This window comes from Drosophila ananassae, chromosome 2R, assembly GCF_017639315.1.
Source record: "Drosophila ananassae strain 14024-0371.13 chromosome 2R, ASM1763931v2, whole genome shotgun sequence".
Classification (NCBI taxonomy): Eukaryota; Metazoa; Arthropoda; class Insecta; order Diptera; family Drosophilidae; genus Drosophila; species Drosophila ananassae.
Genome location: NC_057928.1, coordinates 7,332,022 through 7,348,187, shown reverse-complemented (window position 1 = coordinate 7,348,187; position 16,166 = coordinate 7,332,022). Strand labels below are relative to the sequence as shown.

Sequence of the window (16,166 nt, the reverse complement as noted above, 5' to 3'; positions counted from 1 at the left end):
CAATTTGCATAATTCCAGCCACACTCACACTGGAAAAATGTACAACATTTTACCACTAATGGTGCATACACGCACACACACTCGGGCACGCTCACACATACGTGCATACATTTAATTATCGAAATGGCAACTGCTCCCCATCACCCCTCCCCTCGCTCCACCTTGAACATGCAACCCTTTCAACAGCCTGCCCCCCCGTCCACCCACTTTTCCTTTAGCGCCCCAACTTGAACTACATTTCTGTGAAATTGACCAGAAGCTGGCATTAAATTGCACGTGGCCAGTAGCCAGTAGCCAGTAGCCAGGCGCCTGGGTGTCCTACTTGCCAGAATACCGGGGTGCCGGAATGCCAGGATGTGAGAGATGTCGCAACAAAAGGATCCTGATAGACTCGCCCAAATTGTAAGCAGATTATGCGAAATTCAATTAGGCATATCACAAAATTATTAGGCATTACTCTGAATTCTCAAATCAAATTAAATGAATTGTGACAGTCCGGAGCTTAAGCAATATTCATGCAAATTTTAAAACGTTTCAATATGTTTAATTAATGCTGTAAATAATGTAACAGAGCATATTTTGATTGTGATTATTTTAGTTTTTCTACAAAACCCATTTTACATACAGTCCACTGTTGCCATAAACAACCCCTGCAGGTGATGTGGATCGCATTAATTACTTTTGCTATGCGAAATGAAATGCCTAACAGTGTCTTTGAGATTTCAAAAAAATGGTACAGAAATGGTTTTTTGAAAAACTTACACTTTGCAACACACAAAGCCAGTGCTGATTAAAGCTATTTATTGTAGGATTTAGACAAAAACTTTCTAAGAAGGCTGTCCACTTTAAAAACTAGAAATGAGCTCGAGGCCAAGTGCAATTAAATTCATTCGGGTTCTGCCGGTTGTGGCAGCAAGTTCCCTTCTTTCCTGATTTATTTTTTTATTTATTTGTAATTTTAATTCAAATATATTATATTTTTCTTATAATTTTTTTTATTTTGATGGACTTTTTTTTTTTTGAAACACAAAATAAATTTTTGCAATTTCCCCAAAATCTTGATTTCCTTCCCCCAAAATTCTGTCTGCGTTTCATTTGTTCATACTCTGGGTGCAAATTTTATTTTGAAAACCGATATGGAATTATTTATTTTAGTACCAAAAATTACGTCGGCGTTTCATTTGTTCATATTCTGGGTGCAAATACCATTTTATATTGAGTGTTTTATATTTATTGTTTTATTTCTTTTCTCGCCGCTAGTTATCCACTAGCAGTACATCATCTCAAATATATTTGAGACATATCTGATTTATTTAATTTCTACTATTTGTTCCAACAATTGTGTCGGCGTTTCATTTGTTCATATTCTGGGTGCAAATTTCATTTAATTTGAAGTTTTTAAGTGTAACTGCTATTATTTTATTTCAATCAGCTTTTTTCTTACCATTTTTGCTTTTTTGGACTCTAACCACCACTGATTGGCTGATTTTAAGTTTTTTTCCAATAGCACGCGTCGAGAAAACTCGATTTGGTAAAGAAACAATGCTGTTCTCTTGATCTGCCGATGTTTTTTTCATTTTATTACCAAAACAAAAAGAAAATTTAAGATCAATGAAGAAAACTTTCTTTGACGTGTCGCTCTCCGAGTTATGATGGTGAAAGGTGACTTATAATTACAGGGGTTTCTTTAATAAAAGCAACTATACAGTTCGAATTACTTCAGGCTCTAAACTGAGTATATGCATGTTTCTTCCGATTTTAATTTATATCTAGTAAACGGCTTCTTTAATGGATAAAATAAATATGCCATTTTGTTATGAATAAGATAGATAATCTTAGAAAAAAAGGCGTTACCATGTGTTATGAGCACTTAAACATCAAATTTTCAACATGTACTCAATTTTGCTCTCTGTCTGTTTCCTACTGTATATACTCGAGATATATCTGATTTATTCTTTTATTTTGAGTGTTTTATTTCTTTTATTTTATTTTAATGACCTCAGCTCACCTATAATTTATATTCTTACCTCTAGTTTTCGGAGAGCAGCCAATTTCATGGGTGCAAATTTCGTTTTGTTTTATTTTTGAAAGTTCAGATATTTAATTTTTTTATTTGACTCAGCAGTAGTTTTCGGAGAGCAGCACATCATCTCAAATATAATTGAGATATATCAGATATATCTTATTTATTTGTTTCATTTATATTATTTGTTTCGAAAATTGTGTCAGCATATTCCGGGTGCTGATATTTTCATATAATTTTTGTGAGCGACTTATTTTTTATTCCAAACACAATTAGCCAAAATATATAAACATAAGTATATTTGGGATCGAGCAAATCTGGAACAATCTTCCCGAACCCAGCAGAAATTTATATATTTTTAGCTGATAACCTTTGTTTTATATACATAACATTGCTATAAACCACCCCTTACTATACACAATAACAGACTGTAGTGGCCTACACTTAAAATAGCGTCCCCTTACGATACACAGTAACAGCCTCGTTAACAGCGGTCTACCCTTAAAACAGCGTCCACAGTTTAGTCTTTTCAATAAAAGTGTTCTCATGTTCACAACATATGAAATGTATTTAATCCGAAAGTATTCCCTTTAAAAATCAACATATTCTGTGGAATAACATTCAGAAGCACAACATTCTTATGAAATGTTATATTACAGCAAATTTCAACAAAAAAATCTTGAAAATCTTGTTACATCTGTTAATGACATTCATAGAAAGCCAACTGAAAGTTACGCACTTTCAGTCTGCAAGTAGTTTCAATAATTACGAGAATTGTACTGGCGACTGAAGCCAAAGAAAAATTCAAATGGTTTTATATTTGGCGCCAAAGATCGTAAGCGTAGATTACCGATTAGGTAAACTAAGAGTTGCCATCCGAGATGCAGCTTCTTATCAGCTGTATGCAGGTATGCACTGAAAAGCTCTATTTACCTATGATGGCGTAAGGTTGGATCGACATAGATTTCCGCTCTAGGAGCTTAGATTCTTTTCGATTCAACCTCCATAGCAGAAAGACCTGTGCACGTAAGTTTTCTTGCCTTGGCATGTGGGTGTTTACTCACAGAGAGGTTAAAATTTTTTTTTTGGGTTATTTCTTCAGATTACCCAGATAAACCTGCCTAATCTGCCAACCCACCCAAGGAAGGAAGAAAAATAGGAACCCTCAGGAGTTACTGGCCTTACTCAGGAAAATCCCCCTCCACGTGCCTCATCCATCGGCCCGGCATCCAGGTGAAGCAAGCCCTGAGCCGGCCCAGCGATCATCAAGTGTCCCGCGGAGCGCCTTATTCATCCCATCGAGGGATCGGCAACTCCGTGGGCCAGCAGTTTTAGTTGTGACAGTGGGCGAAAAAGCCTAGTGGGAGTGAAAACGTGAATTTAACCTAAAATCCCCAAAACCTCGTGCACACTGAGGAAAATATAAGACAAAAAAAACTATAATGAAAAAATATTAAATAATAAAGATTAATGCTTGCGAGCTACAAAAAAACAAAAACGTGAACGAAAAATGTGCAGAAACGAAAATTAAAATTTATTTTTTTTTGGTTATACCAAAATTTTCTAAGTGAAATACACTACAAACAATGAAGTGAGAATTCTAATGAACAAACCTTAAAATATGATTAAGCTAAAACAGTGCTAAAAAAATAAATATTATAAAAGAACTAAATGCGAAGGTGAAAACGAAAACCTAAAAGAAAATGTTAAAAGGAAAGATAAATAGTTAAAAATGTTATAAATAAATAATAAGTTAAAAAAATGGGAAAATTTATATAAATAAAGTTAAAATGTGAAAGCGTGCGGCAAAGAGAAATTAGAAAGGCTCCTCGAAATTTAAATTGTTAATTTCTATTTTTATTTTTATTTTTTTTGATTTTTTTCTTTTTTATTTTTGTTTTGGTTGCTGAGTTTGGTTTGAAAAGAGCAAGAAGCACTGAAAGAAAAGCTCTGATGTGTTACAAAAAAAAAAAAAAAATTTAAATTATTTGCGTCTCCGAATTTCCCGAAAATTATGGGAAAAGCCCCCCCCAAAATTCCGTTTTTTCAGCACGCCAGCGCGGGAGATCGATCTTTCGTCATGGAAATGCAAGTGAGTTTGTTTTCTTAATTTATATTTACTTTTTACAACACAAAAAATTAACTGCATGAAATTATCGTTTTTTTTTTGTTGTTGGTGTAAGTTACATTCTCACTAAAACGAATTTTGCGAAATAGAAAGATGGAAAAAAAAAGAAGAATCAAAGAACGGTTATATTTACAGCGAGCTTATCTTTTAGTCAGCGAGCTTTGGCTACACTGAGAGAAATTTTGGAATGAATTCTATTTAATTTAATATTATTGAAATAAAAATGATTAGAGATTACAGATGAGAATGAAAACCTGAAAATAATTTAGATAAAACAAAATTTTTAAATACACTGAAAAAAAATATGTTTGAAAATTTTATAAAGGCTTAAAAATATAAAAAAATTATTTTTTCCTTTTTTTAATATTAAATGAATAACGTCAAATAACAATAGAAATTAAATTTATTTTTCCGAATATTGCCGCCAAGTTATTGCCACGTTTGGGATAGGAATTTAAATTTTTTTGTTTATTTTCCTTTTTTTTATTAATTAAGCCGTTACTTTAACATTTTTTTATATCTTCTAACATTAATACATTTTTCTAAATATTCCTTTATATTTAGTTTTAATTTATTGTTATGATTACTATTTTTCTACATTTTACAATATTTGATATTAATCTTTGGGTATAATTTCCTATCGCACAAAACAAAAACATGTATCTTTTAATTATTACCTTTTATAACGTTTGAAGAAATAATAATATAATGAATAACTAAACTTATAACTGAACCATGCTGTTGTTTCTCAGATCCTAGGATATGAAGGGATCCTCAGAGCCATGCTCGAGCGGAGAGGATCGTAGGTCGGGTAGGGCATGAAGCGTACACATTCCAGCTGTGTATCGCAATTTTTTTTTTGTATTTCTCTCCTCTTTCTCTTTCCCTTTCTTCTGGTTTCTCTGAAATTGTCCTTCTGTTCTTCCGGTTATCGTTTAGCTCTAGATATTTTCACAGGTTTCCTGTTTGAGTATTTTTTTTTTGTCGCAGCACGCTAAATTCGATTTCTAATTAATAATAATGTGTAGTAGGCGTGGGATTCTGTACGGAGCAAGACCACCACCCCCCAAGCCGACGAGTCAGAGCCGGAAAAGTAAAGCGTGCCCCGCAAGTGCAGAATCCCGGATTGATCGCTACTACCGTTACACGTTACAGATAATTATTTATTATTAATTAAGAAAAAGTGGCGCCCAACGTGGGGCCTTAGTGAATAAATTCAAGTTCATTAAGACTCGCGAAGGACATAATTTCAGAAACTCTTTCATTTCTTCGTTTCTTTAAAATTTCACCTTTTCTAAATTTTCAATTTTTGTTCGAATTCCTGGAAATCATGCCGAAAGAATATCAGTATTCGAAGCTGCCCGGAATTAGATCATAAAGCGGAAATTTCCTACCTCAAGCAGACGTGACTGGAGTTTTCAGTCGCAGGAAAACAGATTTAAAAATTAAAACTTCGGTTGATTTTCTGTCCGCGATCGAAAAAACCAATCACTGAGCTACTCAAACTGGTCTATGAAGGAAGTTATCGATGAACAAAGAGGAAAATACTGGCACAACTTGCGAGAAGTGTCGTATCCTATCTTCGTAACTTCTGAATCTAAATTCTTACTACTGGAAGGAAAACTTGTTTACACTGGAATACGAGTGTAAGAGGTCACCGTCCAAAACTTAGGTAGAAAGAAAGGATTATCTTTCGAATAAGTTAAAGTCAATTTGAACGAATTTTCTTCCAAACTCCATACACCTTTTGAGAAATGTAAGAAAAGAGAATGTACATATCCTTGGAGACGAGAACAACAAGCTAAGGGTTCAGTTTATATAAATTTTATTGAGTTATATTTTTCTTTATTATATTGAAATATTTTTTTCGTGTGTCACATTTTTGAGAATTATTTGAGTATGATGGGGTTAGATCGATCGCCGAATAGGAGAGTCGGAAGTGCCTCAAATTCTTTGTGTTCTATATGTCAAGTTGACATTAGTTCAGCAAACGCATATACAACAACATGCCAGCACGAATTCCACAGAGAATGTATTGAAGCTCATTGGAAGAACAGTGAGAAGTGTCCAGTTTGCGAATCGGCATGTAGAGCCACAGCCTCTAAAACCGCCGAAAAAGTAGCTCGAGAAACTCGAAGTAGATCTAAAGCTACTCAGCCGGTTAATAATCCATTAGATGAGGGACCTTCTACTTCAATACGAAGTTCTAGCAATAATAATACGAATTCAAGTATTATTACAGCCAACGCAGTCACTTTGTTAGCCATGGAGCGGAGGATGTTAGCCACTCTCTCTGAGAAGATGTCTGAATTAATACAGAATGCTTTCTCGGAAAGTGTGAATCGAGTGACGCTCACACCAAGCCCAGCTCAGCCCCAGCTCCAAGATCAGGTGCCAAGAGTTTTTGATAGAGTCGAAACTCCACGCTCTCCTGCTTCCCAACGCACGGTTGCATCTGAATTACTAACGCGGCCAGATAAAGTGGTTCACATTCTCAATGGTTGGAAAATTAAATTTTCTGGAGAAGGTATGTCTGTTGACAATTTTATTTATAGGGTCGAAGCCCTCACGAGGCAAATGCTGGACGGAAACTTTACCGTTTTGTGTAGGAACTGCAGTGTTCTATTCGAAGGGAAAGCCAACGAGTTTTATTGGCGGTACCATAAGGCGTACGGTGAAATCTCTTGGGAGGATTTTTGTGCAGCCTTACGACTTCAATTCAGACACAGTAGAGATGATAATGACATAGAGGAATTAATTCGAATGACTAAACAGAAACCAAACGAATCCTTCGATAGCTTCTACGACAACATATCAGGACTAATTGATCAGTTAGAACAGCCCTGGGTGTCGAGTAAACTTGTCCGAGTACTTAAAAGTAATCTTCGTCCTGAAATTCGCCATGAAATCCTGAATCTGGAAATAAAAACGGTGTCCGAATTAAGGGAGATTTGTAGGCGTCGCGAAGCATTTCTCGCTGATGTCAAGAGATGTAGTGGATACACTAAGGTTGTTCCTTTTAGGCGTGAAGTAGCTGAATTTGCAGATGAAATGGTAGATCTCCAAGAATCAGAACCTGAGGGTGAGGCAGGAGTCGAAGCCTTTTCCTTAAAATGCTGGAACTGCCAAAGCGAAGGACATAGGTATCAAGATTGTCTCTCAGAAAGACGTGTTTTTTGTTACGGATGCGGTGCGGCTAACACGTACAAGCCAAGTTGCAGTAAATGTTCAAAAAACTTCAAGCAAGGCATATCGAAGTCGCAATACAAACAGAAGACTTCATATGCCAGTCGAAATCAGTCCACAATGACCGACCAATAGAGGACACTCTTCAAAGGGTATCTCTCTCTTCCCCAGACGAACAAATAGTCCCAAATAGTCCCACCTCTGCTTCACAGCAAAATTTCAAAGTTAAGGGACGTCGCAATCCATGAAGTACAAAAGATAGCTAACGTAGCTAAACGAAATTCACGAAGGTTAAAGGCTTTTTGGAAAAATGTGAAAAGATGCAAAGACAGTTTGAAACACATTAATTCCATACCCGCAGGAACTAGAGATCCTCGACCGTTTCTACCGGTTCGATTGCTCGATCGAGTTGTATACGGTTTGTTAGATTCGGGAGCTTCGATTAGTTGCATAGGGGGAGAATTAGCTAAGGAAGTGATAAAGAATAAGGAATACCGAGCCATAAAAGGCAGCGCTGCGACAGCAGACGGGAAATCCCAAAATATAGTAGGAGTTCTAAACATTGACGTAGAATACGGCAATGATAAGAAGCCTTTAAAACTGTATGTCGTACCTTCACTCAAACAAGATTTATATCTTGGCATAGACTTTTGGAAGTTATACGATCTTCTTCCAACACATTTAAAGATATCGGAAATAGAATCGGCTAAGGCAGTCCGCCCAGACGAGGTGGATCAACACGATTTGTCGGAAGCCGAAAAAGCTAAATTGGCAAATACCATAAATTGTTTTCCTTCTTTTACTCAGGAAGGATTAGGCAGGACAAATTTGATAACCCACACAATTGATGTAGGAATGGCGAAGCCCATCAAACAGCGGCATTTCCCTGTATCTCCTGCAGTCGAAAAGGCAATGTATACTGAAATCGACAGAATGTTGCAATTGGGTGTGATAGAGGAATCGGAGAGTGCATGGTCCTCCCCGATAGTAATGGTTACTAAACCAGGGAAAGTTAGAATATGTTTAGATTGCCGGAAAGTCAATAGTTTCACGGAAAAGGACGCGTATCCTCTTCCCCAAATAAATGGGATTTTGAGCCGATTACCGAAAGCAGAGTTTATAACTAGCTTAGACTTAAAGGATGCTTATTGGCAAGTGCCTTTAGACGTTCAGTCGCGCGATAAGACTGCGTTCACGGTACCAGGTAGACCGTTATACCAATTTAAAGTAATGCCGTTTGGCTTATGCAATGCTACGAGCACCATGTCTCGTTTAATGGACAAGGTAGTGCCAGCTCACATGAGGAACGAAGTTTTTATATATTTAGATGATCTTCTAATAGTATCTGCAAGTTTTGAAGATCACCTCGAAGTTCTCAGGGAGTTAGCATTGCACATTAGGCGTGCAGGTTTGACAATCAACATTGGCAAAAGTCACTTCTGCATGCGGCGGGTGCGTTATCCAGGTCATATAATAGGTGACGGCGGAATCCGTACAGACCCAGAAAAGGTGTCTGCGATTACCAACTTTCCTTTACCAAAAAGCCTAAAGAACTTGAGAAGCTTTATGGGGATGTGTGGATGGTATCGGAAATTCGTGCCAAATTTTGCGTCTCTGTCTGCTCCTTTGACAGACTTGATGACGACAAAACGAAAGTTCATCTTGACCGAAGAGGCTATAAGAGCGTTTGAGAGGCTAAAGCAGTGTCTTAGTGAAGCACCTGTTTTATGTAGTCCAGACTTCGCGAAGCCGTTCGCTATACACTGTGATGCCAGCAAAACAGGCGTAGGAGCAGTATTAGTGCAGGTTTCAGACGAAGGCGACGAGAGACCGATTGCTTTTGTTTCAAAGAAATTGAATAAAGCTCAGAAAAACTACACAGTCACTGAACAAGAATGTTTAGCTGCTATCGTCGCTTTAAAGAATTTTAGAGCGTATGTGGAGGGTTTGAAATTCAAGATAATTACAGATCATGCTTCTTTAAAGTGGTTGATGTCGAACCACGATTTAAGTTCCCGATTAGCTCGGTGGTCGTTAGCGTTACAAAGATACGTTTTCGAGATCGAGCATCGCAAGGGTTCACTAAACGTTGTTCCCGACGTTTTGTCTCGCGTGAACGAAGAGGCAGTTGCTGCCATAGATTTGACGGAAGGACTTATTATTGATCTAAATTCCGAATCATTTAAATCAGAGGAGTATATTAATCTGATAAAGAGAGTGGAAGAAAATAAACTAAATTTCCCTGATCTTAAAGTGGAAGACGGTTATTTGTATCGTAAAGCGGAACACTTAACCGGGGAACAGGTACATGACGAATACGCATGGAAGCTTTGGTTACCAAAGGAATTAGTGCCCAAAGTTCTCTCTCTAGCTCATGATGGCTCCTTGGCCTCACATGGAGGCGTACACAAAACTATCGAGAGGATTAGGCGATACTATTTCTGGCCTGGTCTCGTTTCAGACGTAAGAGCCTATATAAGTGCTTGTGAGGTTTGCAAATGCACGAAAGCACCGAATTGTGTTCTCAGACCTCCTTTGGGAAGAGCACCGGAGACTCAGCGGTTCCTTCAAAGGCTTTTCGTTGATTTTCTCGGGCCTTATCCCAGATCGCGAAGTGGAAACGTGGGCATTTTTATCGTCCTCGATCACTTCTCAAAGTTTGTTTTCCTTAAACCTGTTAGGAAGATTGATTCTAGCGTCATTGTGAAGTATCTAGACAGTGAACTGTTTATGACTTTTGGAGTCCCTGAAACGATAGTGTCAGATAATGGGTCCCAATTTAGGTCGAAAGCGTTTCGAGGATTAATGCAGGAATATAGCATTAATCATACTCTGCCTGCTGTTTATTCACCTCAGGCTAACGCCTCGGAGCGTGTAAATAGATCGGTCATATCCGCCATTAGAGCGTATATACGCCCGGATCAGAAGGATTGGGATGAAGTTCTGAACAGGATATCCTGTGCGCTGAGGTCTGCTATACACTCCAGCCTTGGAACAAGTCCGTACTACATGGCTTTTGGACAGCATATGGTTACCTCTGGTTCGACCTATTCTCTGCTCCGACGTTTAAATCTTTTGAACGATCGTTCGCTACGATTTGACAGGCAGGATTCTTTCGAAATAGTTCGCAAACAAGCTTGCGAGCAAATGTATAGAAAGCACGAGGAAAACAAGAGGCGCTATGATCTCCCCACTCGTAATGTTACGTATACTGAAGGTCAAGAGGTATATCGACGTAACTTTAAGCAAAGCTGCTTTCAAGCTGGCTATAACGCCAAATTCGGGCCAATGTTTGTAAAATCTCGGATTCGAAGAAAGATCGGTAACCTCTATTATGAACTGGAAGACCTTCAAGGAAAAGTTGTAGGTACTTACCACGCTAAAGACATTCGACAATAGCTTCAGTCGGAATCAGTCTAGTGTATTCTCTCGATCATACCCTAGTCTGATTTTAGCGGGGGGGTTTTGTACTGGCGACTGAAGCCAAAGAAAAATTCAAATGGTTTTATATTTGGCGCCAAAGATCGTAAGCGTAGATTACCGATTAGGTAAACTAAGAGTTGCCATCCGAGATGCAGCTTCTTATCAGCTGTATGCAGGTATGCACTGAAAAGCTCTATTTACCTATGATGGCGTAAGGTTGGATCGACATAGATTTCCGCTCTAGGAGCTTAGATTCTTTTCGATTCAACCTCCATAGCAGAAAGACCTGTGCACGTAAGTTTTCTTGCCTTGGCATGTGGGTGTTTACTCACAGAGAGGTTAAAATTTTTTTTTTGGGTTATTTCTTCAGATTACCCAGATAAACCTGCCTAATCTGCCAACCCACCCAAGGAAGGAAGAAAAATAGGAACCCTCAGGAGTTACTGGCCTTACTCAGGAAAATCCCCCTCCACGTGCCTCATCCATCGGCCCGGCATCCAGGTGAAGCAAGCCCTGAGCCGGCCCAGCGATCATCAAGTGTCCCGCGGAGCGCCTTATTCATCCCATCGAGGGATCGGCAACTCCGTGGGCCAGCAGTTTTAGTTGTGACAGTGGGCGAAAAAGCCTAGTGGGAGTGAAAACGTGAATTTAACCTAAAATCCCCAAAACCTCGTGCACACTGAGGAAAATATAAGACAAAAAAAACTATAATGAAAAAATATTAAATAATAAAGATTAATGCTTGCGAGCTACAAAAAAACAAAAACGTGAACGAAAAATGTGCAGAAACGAAAATTAAAATTTATTTTTTTTTGGTTATACCAAAATTTTCTAAGTGAAATACACTACAAACAATGAAGTGAGAATTCTAATGAACAAACCTTAAAATATGATTAAGCTAAAACAGTGCTAAAAAAAGAAAATGTTAAAAGGAAAGATAAATAGTTAAAAATGTTATAAATAAATAATAAGTTAAAAAAATGGGAAAATTTATATAAATAAAGTTAAAATGTGAAAGCGTGCGGCAAAGAGAAATTAGAAAGGCTCCTCGAAATTTAAATTGTTAATTTCTATTTTTATTTTTATTTTTTTTGATTTTTTTCTTTTTTATTTTTGTTTTGGTTGCTGAGTTTGGTTTGAAAAGAGCAAGAAGCACTGAAAGAAAAGCTCTGATGTGTTACAAAAAAAAAAAAAAAAATTTAAATTATTTGCGTCTCCGAATTTCCCGAAAATTATGGGAAAAGCCCCCCCCAAAATTCCGTTTTTTCAGCACGCCAGCGCGGGAGATCGATCTTTCGTCATGGAAATGCAAGTGAGTTTGTTTTCTTAATTTATATTTACTTTTTACAACACAAAAAATTAACTGCATGAAATTATCGTTTTTTTTTTGTTGTTGGTGTAAGTTACATTCTCACTAAAACGAATTTTGCGAAATAGAAAGATGGAAAAAAAAAGAAGAATCAAAGAACGGTTATATTTACAGCGAGCTTATCTTTTAGTCAGCGAGCTTTGGCTACACTGAGAGAAATTTTGGAATGAATTCTATTTAATTTAATATTATTGAAATAAAAATGATTAGAGATTACAGATGAGAATGAAAACCTGAAAATAATTTAGATAAAACAAAATTTTTAAATACACTGAAAAAAAATATGTTTGAAAATTTTATAAAGGCTTAAAAATATAAAAAAATTATTTTTTCCTTTTTTTAATATTAAATGAATAACGTCAAATAACAATAGAAATTAAATTTATTTTTCCGAATATTGCCGCCAAGTTATTGCCACGTTTGGGATAGGAATTTAAATTTTTTTGTTTATTTTCCTTTTTTTTATTAATTAAGCCGTTACTTTAACATTTTTTTATATCTTCTAACATTAATACATTTTTCTAAATATTCCTTTATATTTAGTTTTAATTTATTGTTATGATTACTATTTTTCTACATTTTACAATATTTGATATTAATCTTTGGGTATAATTTCCTATCGCACAAAACAAAAACATGTATCTTTTAATTATTACCTTTTATAACGTTTGAAGAAATAATAATATAATGAATAACTAAACTTATAACTGAACCATGCTGTTGTTTCTCAGATCCTAGGATATGAAGGGATCCTCAGAGCCATGCTCGAGCGGAGAGGATCGTAGGTCGGGTAGGGCATGAAGCGTACACATTCCAGCTGTGTATCGCAATTTTTTTTTTGTATTTCTCTCCTCTTTCTCTTTCCCTTTCTTCTGGTTTCTCTGAAATTGTCCTTCTGTTCTTCCGGTTATCGTTTAGCTCTAGATATTTTCACAGGTTTCCTGTTTGAGTATTTTTTTTTTGTCGCAGCACGCTAAATTCGATTTCTAATTAATAATAATGTGTAGTAGGCGTGGGATTCTGTACGGAGCAAGACCACCACCCCCCAAGCCGACGAGTCAGAGCCGGAAAAGTAAAGCGTGCCCCGCAAGTGCAGAATCCCGGATTGATCGCTACTACCGTTACACGTTACAGAATTCATTTGGATTTATAGACATTTGAAAAAACATTTGCTTAAATGCCACAAACCAAAACTTGAATAGTTGAAATAGTAAAGTCAAATGCACGCACATCCACATATCGCACATAGCACAATACAGCTGCCGCCGATGCTCCACATGAGCCACACTTTACATGTGTTGCGCCGCCCCGATGCCACCCACGCGAGCTCAATTCGACCCATTGGTGTGCCACAATACGCGCAGCCAATACGCCAGCGGGTTATTACACAGAAAAAAAAATTTTTTTCATTTTGTTTATCTTTTGCAAAAACTTTATAGAAGGACTCTGCTAAAAATCTAAAAAATTGCATGCAGCAAAAATATGGAATACATCGAAGGCTGTATCCTTGGTAATACTAGCCCGATTATTGAGAGGAATACCTTAATCGATTCGTAGATCGATTCTCTATAAATCTGCATTTAAATCCAAAAAACATTATTTTTTTCGATATTTTTTCAAATTTTCTAAGAGGGATCCCCTTCAAAAACCAACAAAGTGCTTGGAGCCACTATCGCGCCCCCATCGAGAGCTATATCTTTGGCAAAAACCATCCGATTTTTGAACGGAATACCTTAATAGATTCAAAGATCGATTCTCCATAAATCTGCATAAAAACATGGACGCATTATTTGTTTCGATATTTTTCCAAATTTTCTGGGGGTTTCCCTTCAAAAACCAACATAAGTGCATGAAGCCACTATATCGGCCCCAGCGAGGGCTATATCTTCCAAACTACATTTTAACCAAAAAAGGAAACTGAAAGTGACTCATATTTTTGCTATCTGTATATCAATGTGGGAATTGCAACGGGTATGGGAATCGGTAGGGAGATACGTATTGGTATTGGAATGGATGCCAACTAGCACGCGAGATATTGATGTGCACAAAATATGCCAAATATCAGTGAGGAGGAAGGCCCATACATTATACATGTGGGTGAGTGTGAGCTGCCAAATCAAGCGCAAGCCCAAAAGTAGCAACAAATAAAATTTTATGCGCTGTGCGAAGAGTTTTTCTTTTGCATAACGCCCAACAAATACAAGAGCAACACAGCAGAGGCAACCATATCATCGGGGGAGGCAATGGCAATGGCAATTTACATGTACAATGCAAAAGTTTCGATTTTATTGAATGGGTGTGTGTGTTGGTTTGGATGAGGATGAGTAGGGGCAGGGGATGGGTATGGTTATGGGTATGGGTGTGGGTGTGCCAGTTGAGATGTCTGATTCTGTTTGTTTTCATTCTGACAGCCATAGGAGATCGAAACGTTCTGCTCCACTCTCCGATAAACACAAAGGGCAGAAACAGAAGCAACAGCAGCAGCAGCAACATCGAACGATTGCCGCTGCCGGCGATGGCCAAAAAGTCAAAAATAGTTTCGAAACGCCATTTGTTGTACTTATTTTTGGGAATGCCAGTTAAGTGGAGGGACTTCATTTGCCATTACAACCCAAACAGGAGTCAGTCCTTTAAACGAGAAAAGAAGAATGACTTTAAAGGTTTTTAAAACAAAAGTTAATTTACAGAAAGTTCTTGGCTCAAACAAATCACTTGTAATTTAAGCCATACAACGCTCGCTTCCAGCTTATGCTCATCTATTGAAGCTGAACGGATGAGATGGATGAGCACATATGCACTCCAATGTAGTTTATACCCACAATTTAGCATTGCAGGCCGCAACGCAGTTGCAGTGGAATGCTTGGTTGCAACTAATTTGCATATTATCTGGGCCAACTGCATTAAAAGCGATGCGTTCCGAGAATGGTACTAATCAATTGGATTGTTTTGTGTATATAAACCGAAAGAGCCTAGAGCCAGAAATACGGGCTATATATATCTAATAGCTAACTACTACATGTGCTTCAGGTGCACATCAATCAAAAAATGTTGTGTAAATTAATAGAAAGAATTAAAATAAAAGTGCAACTAGTCTAAAGATAAATTTTCTATTAGTTCATCTTTTTAGCTTAACAAAACAAAATGGTTTCCAAACCGAACGCTTAGAGCCCCTCCAGACTGTTTAAATTGCCACAGAGCTATTTTTTGTGAGAATTTTTTTGTTGCATATTTCACGGCGCTACTTGTGACGCTGCTCGTTGTTCTCGTTGGCCAGGAAACACAACGAACTGCCAAATGGCTTGCGCAAAGCGGAAGAAAAACTAAAACAAATGTCAGTCGTAGTTGACGCGTTGCCACCGACCACCAGAGCGGTTCCCCCGCGACACCCCGGCACACCCTACCGCCATTCCCTTGCCGGCCAGCAAAATGCAAATGTCATTTGCAGTTGACACTTGACTCAGCACTTCGCACTGTCCTAGGGCACTTTGGGGTTTTCACCTGCGTCTTCCCGGTATGCCCTGCCCCCTGCCCTTGCCCATGGCACTCCCTGCTCCGCCCCTATTAACTGCATTTGGTGGCACAATGGCGGCAGAGACACACTCACACTCAGGCAGACACCGGCAAATAAAAGAAAGTAAAATAAAACAAAAGTTGTGGTCCTACAAAAAAAAAAGGAAGAGCGGGTGATGAGGGGCGACTAATGCCAGCTGAACATGAATAAAGTCGAGACCCCTTGGGAAGCTGCTACCGCTGCCATGTCGTCGTTATTCTCGTGGTCGTCATTAGGAGGGCAGACGTCAAAGTATGCGCTTTGTTTTTGCTGCGTGCCATGCAGCGTGTTAATAGCCGGGCACCAGGCACAAGTCACCAGGATCTGCACAGAGAAAAATGTGTCCGAGATGGATGGTAAACCTGGTGGGGATTTAATGAATAATCAAATTTTAATCTCAAATTATAAGCTTTAGATTACTTTTAAAAGGAAAATATTAAGAAATTATAAGTTGATCTCTGTTTTTGTATAAATTAAAATATTGCAG

General features: G+C 37.8%; 1 long non-coding RNA gene across 1 annotated transcript; it reads left to right on the top strand.

The window, feature by feature from the left end:
- Window positions 1-2,736: 2,736 nt before the first annotated feature.
- Window positions 2,737-4,245, top strand: LOC116655795. Its single transcript, XR_004310856.2, has 2 exons — window positions 2,737-3,049; window positions 3,126-4,245. It is a non-coding gene; the product is annotated as an uncharacterized LOC116655795 (long non-coding RNA).
- The last annotated feature ends 11,921 nt before the right edge of the window (window positions 4,246-16,166 follow it).